The following is a 7535-nucleotide window of genomic DNA, read 5'->3' as shown; positions in this document are numbered from 1 at the left end:
GGGTGTAAGGAGAAGCACATCGACACGATACCGGTCTGTGAATGCAAAGAAAACGTAAGACAAATTGACATAAAAAATAGAGGGGAAGAAAAGAAGTTGGACCAGCCAGTGGCGCCCTCCAACTATATGGGCATTTATTGCACAATTTTCTGTGAGGATATCCAATGCATTTAGAATCCCCTTTTGACGGCTCAAGCTATTCTTATTTAGTATTCGTATATCTGAAAACAGCCCGCTGTAAAAAGAAATATGTAATATTAAAGGGCCTATCATTTGTGTAAACCCAGCCTCAGAGCGAGTGCGGTAGTAACTTTGAAGATTTAAACTTAAAACCCAGTCTACCTGCGGTATTCACTGATTTGTTTATATACGTTCTTTGCATTTTCTTTTTAAAATCTATTTATTCATTCATATATTGATTTAAATCTGGGCAAAGGTGGGGCTATCATCCCCAACCCAGCGCGTCACAGGTGACGGATAGTGGACGGGCTCCAGATATGGGGGTTAGCTGCGAATGTCCAGTAATTGCAGTTGTGGACCAACTGACAATGACTACAGAGAGCAAGATGGGGTAGTTTTGGTGGTTCTGCAACCCTTGTTAAACACCCTAGCATGTTGAGCGAAGTGCTCATAGGGCGAATCGAGGCGTTCATTAACAACTTTTTTTTACCTTCAGTTGTGGCGTCGGTGGCCTAGTGGTTAGGCTACCAGACTTGTAATCGCGAGGTTGCGGGTTCGGGGTTCGAGCCGCGGGCCCGACGTTGTATCCTAGGGAAAGGCACGTTACATGAATTTTCCTCACTTCACCCAGGGTATCCTGGCAGAGACAGCGAAAGATCTTGTCAGTGTGTTAGTGTTTTAAGCGCCTATAAATGGCCGCTTGCACTGTATGCTTCCCAGGAAGTTGAGGTTGTTTCAGAATGCTCTCAGGTCTGCTGGGGTAATAGTATAGATTGTGAAGCGCATAGAGTTTCCTGTTGAGCGGGGATTTGAGCTATACAAAAGCTATCTATTATGAGTAAAATATTGAGGATGTCTGGCTACTCGGTGGATGAGAGATTTATTTCTCAGACAACAAAGGACAGGTGAGGATGGGTTTTTTTTTTGTTTTTTTCAAAATGGCCACCAGACACCCGTGCGTTGTCCCCTCCAGCAGCTACAGAAACTTATGGGGATTTTTCCTCTGGAGGTTGACGATGAGCCAACAAACTGTCTCATAAAACGTTACTTGCTATTGAAACGGAACGCAAACGACGTAACCTTGTAAATGTGTTGGGAGAGGAGAGCATTTCAGATGGAGCTGTTGTTATGGCGGTGAACAGCCCGAGGAGCTCCCTTCTGGAAATAATAAACACTTAAAGATAGGTTTCTAGAACACCAGAGCCATGCGCCAGACAAGCAAATTGGCCCAGATTACAAAAGAAATGAGTAATAACCACCATGACATACTAGGTCTGAGTGAAACATGTTGGCCAAGCCAAGAGAAAATGTTTCTTTAAAAAATGAAAACAAAACACTATTATATTCATGTTCTTCTCAGAGCAGGCAATACGGAGTATGTACCTTGCTGCTTGACACGGCACACAAAGCCCTTATTGAATGCGAACCAATTGACCAAGGACTTTTAAGAACAATATTCCAAACAAGGCATTTCAAAATCACAATAATACAATGCTATGCACCTACAAACGATCACGAAGAAGAAGAAAAGGATCAATTTTACAACTGCCCTAATAGCCTATTAACGAAAGTTCCGCAATATAACATACTTTGTGTGATATGTTACCTAAACTTTAAAAAATTGACAAATAAATGAAGGAACAGAAGGTACAATGGGCCAACATGGAGTTAGAAGCATGAACAAAAATGGAGAAAGATTGATGTGCCAAGTAAATAGGTGAAACACTATTTCCAAACAAGGTTATCCATACACTTACTTGGTGTTCACCAAATGGAATTTACTATAAATCAATTAAAACATTTTTGCATTAGAAAAAGAAATTAAGAATTTCTTGAATTGATGCCCCCACGAAGAGAGGGACAGTTGGTGTCAGATGAATTCCTCTGCATAACAAGATACAAACTGAAATTAAAAAGATAAGTAAAAAAACCGTCACCCAAAAACGTTTTGATTCAACAAAACTGAGAAAACCAGACGTTGCTAAAGAATTTATAATAAAATTCAACGGAAATTATAAAACTTCCAAAGTGTTAGCGGAACATTTTATAAATAAAAAGGAATTATTTTATTTTGATATTGAAGTGTTGGAAAGAGATTAAATTGGGAAAAAAATTAACGAGACCATTATAAAGAGAAGATTGAGAATATTCAGGACATGAATAAGACAAGATTGCCCTATCGGACATGGCATTGGAAACCATTTTGGAAAAAAAAGAAAAAGAGGAAGACCAACCTGGAAGTTACACAGGTACAGTCAGGGATGAGGCAATCACTCAGGGTCAAGATGACAGTGTGTTAGGCATGGAGAATGTTGCCAGGGACAGACAAGTGTGGCGTCGACTGCTCTCCGCTTGTGAGTATGTCAATAAGTCTAAAAGTCTAAAAACGTATTCATTCATTCGTTCGTTTTTAAAATCGATTGTTTAAATGTGAGGCAGCGTGGTGGAATCAGGCTCTCGTATAAAATAATCAAAGTGAAGAAACTTGCATTTTTCCGAAGGTTTTTTAAAATCAAATTTTAGTTTTTTGGCTCAACACCTTTCATGCCTATTAAAGAACTCATTTCTGTGTGGATTTTTCTTAAAAGCGTTGAATAAAGACACAAAAGATGTAAATTTTCAGTTACCATGGACTCTTAAGCTAAGAAAATAACTAATCTTTGTGGCCATTTTCTCTCTAATTTTACCTCTGAAAACAGGTGACCCCCACCTCCTTCTTTCGCAAATATCTCGACTTGTATTCAAGATAAATGGATATTTTTTCATCCAAATAAAGACAAGTGAACAAGCTTTAAAATGATACCAATAACTCTACATGCCCAAAAATTGACGAGAGCCCGATTCCACCACACTGCCTCGCAAATGTATTCTTTATATTACCGTAATAACCGTCACTATCAGCTTGCTCACCTTCCTATCTCATCCAACCAAAATTATCTTAATTCTATGGACGTGGGTGGTTGGCGGGTGTTCTGATGTGGTTTGCTTCTTTTTTCCCTTCAAACATCTATCGTCCTTATCTCCCTTCTTCTTTTTTATGTTTGCTACTCTCTTGTAACAGCTCTAATCTTCTGGCGCTCATATGACATTTCGAAGAGAACCCAACAACAACAACAAAAAAGGATTGTCTACCTGCTTCGAATGTCCTCTTGTCAGCCACCCTCGAAAGCTCATAATTATGCACCAAGTCCCCAGGCTATAAAGGAAGACCACGAAATGGGTGGAAAGAGGGAGTCATGAGAACACTGAGAAATAGCATTTCAATTGATACAGTTGTGGTGTGATGTGGTGTGGTGTTGTGCGCGTGTACTCGAGTATGTGAGTGTGTGTGTGTGTGTGTGTGTGTGTGTGTGTGTGTGTGTGTGTGTGTGTGTGCATGCGTGCGTTCATGCGTGTCTGCGAGTGTGTGTACTCTTTTTTTTAGTGTGGTACACACTCCCACTCACCCATCCACCTACCGACCAACACACACACACACACACACACACACACACACACACACACACACACACACACACACACACACACACACACTCACACGCACACGCACGCACACACACACACACACACACACACATACACGCACACAAACACCACAGGCACACACACACACACACACACACACACAGACCGCACTACGAGTTGCTTTCTGTTAAATTCGTCCAATCTATTGCATTCTACCAAGAGAGCGCAAATTCTCTCTATATGTGTTCCGCGCTGATTACCGATCCGTACAGTCTTAAGATTGCTCTGCGCGTTTTAACGATCGTATAATCGACGGCAATCTGAAGAATGCGTTAATATTTTATATATTTGAAATTATTTTTTTAGTTCACTTCCATCTTTATTCTTTTACTCACATCAAGAAACCTATTCGCATATATTTTCTGAAGTGTAAAAATATGAAAATTGAAATTAAAATTAAAATTAAAATTAACACCGGAAACTGAAGAGCTCACAAGAATGATGCAATTATACAATCATTAAAATGCGCAGCGCAATCTTAAGATTGCTGCGCAATTATTATACGATCGATAAAACGCGAGGAAGATTGTGCCGATCTGTAATTAGCGCGGAATATAATTATGTATCACTCTTAATTGTTACACTGATTAATCTTTCTCCAAGGGCAAGACTATCAGAGACGATATCAGTACGTTTCCCTGTTAAAACTCAGGAGTAGTCGATAACTTGTTTTTCAGCTTGCTGTTCAACTGATTTTTACGTATGTGGTCGTTTTTCCTATAGGCCTATTAGTAAGGCCCTTTGCCTTCAGGCAACCACATTTCGATTTTGAAGGTACTCTGTTATTACTGACTAAAGTATTTTCAGGGCAGTTTAGGACCGGTGCATAATATGACTTACACGACTCCACTCAAGGTGATGCAAAGAAATAATCATCAGATGACTTTAGTCATGGGAGCTCTTGTGGTAAAGAAATACGGTTTTCTTCATTCCGGTTATCTTTGTTGAACGGACATAATTAATTACTAAATGCCCGCTACATCCTTTCGGTTAAGATTGCCATGCCCCCCCCCCCCTCCCCGTTTGCTGTACCAGCACTTTATCAAAGAGAAGAATTTACAGACATGGCTCTATGCGGACATAGAAATTCATAATGATAATGTGAGAAATGACGTAAATAGTTTTCCTTCCAAGTTCTGATAGGGATTCCTGCTCAATACTGCTTAAACAGTGGCGTCCAAGAGAAACTTGAAAATGTGATTACCCAATCACCGTGTTAAAACCTCGCCCTACCTACTCATGCAATACACCAATAAAGCTTAATATATCAAGCATCATCCGACACGTTCAAAATGAACCTTAAAAATTAAGGCTTTGCAAAAGTGTGCGAAATCAAAGAAACGTTAAATTGTTTTTTGCGAGTGTATTGAGGATCCTCAATATTGATAGAATGGACATACATTGCATATCCAATGAAGGGAGAATTTTGTCTCTGCAATGAAAATTATGTATTTACAGAAAGGTCCATCCAACAGTAATGGCGTAGATACAGAATATCCCAAAGAAGCCCACGAGTCGTATCTGAATGGAACTTAAAAGGCCAAAAAGTAGGGGACCACGTCTGAGATCCAGAAAAATTAGAAAATCCTTCCCATGGAATATGTAGGACTGACAAAAGCTGGTGTTAAATGTCGCACGGACATAATAATTATATTATTAAGTTAAAGACCATTCCTTGATGGAACGTGCTATAGAGACCAGCTTCGTCTGAATAAATCTGTCCGTTTCTAAAGTAAAAACCACGAATTTGTTGTAAAATCTATGTATTTGAATGTTCTGCTGTTATAATTGGATAACCAGACAAAATATCACATGTGATACAGTAGTGGCTAACAGGTTTCCAATTTGACAAGTTTCTGGAGGCTCATGTTTAGACACAGAGCCTGGTCAGATATTGTCTTGTTTAACAACAGTGGAGGGTTCTACAATGGGGTTCTCACAACTATCGTGGAAGCTTTCCGGCTGTCCAGAGTCCGACTCGGTCTCCCAGCAAGTGGGTAGCGACAGGTGTAGATCTTCGTCTGGGTGGCCAGTCGACAGGTGCATCACCGGTGTCCTTGTGACAAAGATTCATCTCTAGTAGTGGAGAATCTTAGCTTGTGGAACGTTCTCTGCTGAAAATAGAATAGCCATTTGGTACCTCAGACAGTTCTACGCCTGTATGATTTACTTCGTGGTCCTCCAATCTGGCATGACCGCCACGAGGGCATTCCGGTGGTTTTTCGTTTAGCTGGCTTGGCCAGGTGATACGCAAGAAGAGATGGGAATCTTTAAAAGTCTCCCGAGTCCAGCTGGCTGCTGCTTTCTTCCCTGCTACAGATAGAGAAACGAAACAAGAACAGTTTACGAATACGCTTCATCGCTGAGCTTAAAAGTAACCACCAGTTATACCTTAGAAAATAAGAGACCTGCGATTGAGCCTTTGGGAGACTTTATTCCTCACCTGTTTCTTTTTCTCTCTTCACTCACTAATACAAAGAGAACAAGTGGCGCAAACACTCAAACGCAAGCGCCTAAAACACTTACCAAAAAACAAACTTTTAAAAAAATCGAAAAACCAAAACACTCAAACACGCACTACAAAATGCACACAATCAAAACGGATGTTGAAGAAAACAGGAACTTGAAAATAATCAAAACAATGCAACTTTGCTCTCAAACTTTGTGGACTTTGTCGAGGTAAGAAATCTCTTTCTTCACACGAAATTGAAATAGGCAATCACGTCTTGTCGAAATCAGTCACTCATTGCGAGACAAAATCCGTTACAAAGTGGCGTCATAATGTCACGTGACTGTGCTGATTCCTAAGAGATTTTTCTTTGGCGCTGAGCAACGATTCTCGTTTGGCTCTCGACTTGCTCTGTAATTTTGTTGTTGTTGGGTTTTTTTTTACTTTTGTTTTTAGTTACCCTTATTTTTTTGCTATCTAATCTAGATCTAGAATCTAGATCTAAAAACTAGATCTAGATCTAGATCTATTTTTTATTGATTTACATTTTCATTTTTATTAGATTATATTTTTTTATTTTGGGGGTGGAGGGAGTAACTGATTTTCTGACTATCACCATACTCACACTTATCTTCACACTCGATTTCATGAATTCTATGTGTGTCTATAGAGTGCAGCGAAATAACGAAGCTGGATATGAGTGTGTGGATCTAAGATACTATTTTAAAGGACGTTTTTTTTTTATGACAGAGGGAAAATTAAAACGGTCATAAAGATAATAATAGTCAATTTTACTTCTATTTCTATAGCTCATTTCTACCAAGAAAGTGCTCAATGTGCTATGTAATTTATATGATACAAAGAACACGAGCACTATACGGTTGTAATAACCAGAGCTGGTTGTTACGGAGCACAAGTAGGTACTTGTACTTCCGTTACAATTTTCGGTACTTTTACTGTACTCCGATACATTTTTGAGAACCAGTACTTTTTACCCTACTCCGATACTTTGTATAAAAGTACTTTTGAGTATTTTTAAAGTACATTTTGAGTACTTTTGAAGCTTAATGAAAGAGAAAGTGCCGGTATTTCTGATCATAATTTACGGAACAAACACCCGGGCGGGCACAGCTGATTAACCAAGAGTTAAAAGTTGAGATCAAAGAACGGCCCGTCGCGTTTAAGATCAGCCACTCTCGTGAATGTGATCACAAGCGTTGTAAAACTCCATGAAACGGTACTATGTTTACGGGATCAGACTGAGGTGTGAAGTGACCAAAGCATCTGAGCTCGCCACCTAAACTTACGTCACTCGCTGGGTGGGTAGGGCCTACAAGTTCGCTCCAGGCAGGATCACGTCGAACTGTGAACTCTTCCCTGA

General features: G+C 39.7%; 1 protein-coding gene across 1 annotated transcript in view; it reads left to right on the top strand.

Annotated features, from left to right (window-relative positions):
* Positions 1-6330: 6330 nt before the first annotated feature.
* The window catches only part of LOC101847331 (probable protein phosphatase 2C T23F11.1), a 75103-nt gene continuing 73898 nt past the window's right edge, over positions 6331-7535 (top strand). Inside the window, exon 1 of the mRNA XM_005096163.1 lies at positions 6331-6384. The gene's annotated coding sequence lies outside the window, so the exon portion shown is untranslated. The remainder of the gene's footprint in view (positions 6385-7535) is intronic.

This window comes from Aplysia californica, unplaced genomic scaffold, assembly GCF_000002075.1.
Source record: "Aplysia californica isolate F4 #8 unplaced genomic scaffold, AplCal3.0 scaffold00122, whole genome shotgun sequence".
In the NCBI taxonomy this organism is placed as follows: Eukaryota; Metazoa; Mollusca; class Gastropoda; order Aplysiida; family Aplysiidae; genus Aplysia; species Aplysia californica.
This window is presented reverse-complemented; position numbering and strand designations above follow the sequence as displayed.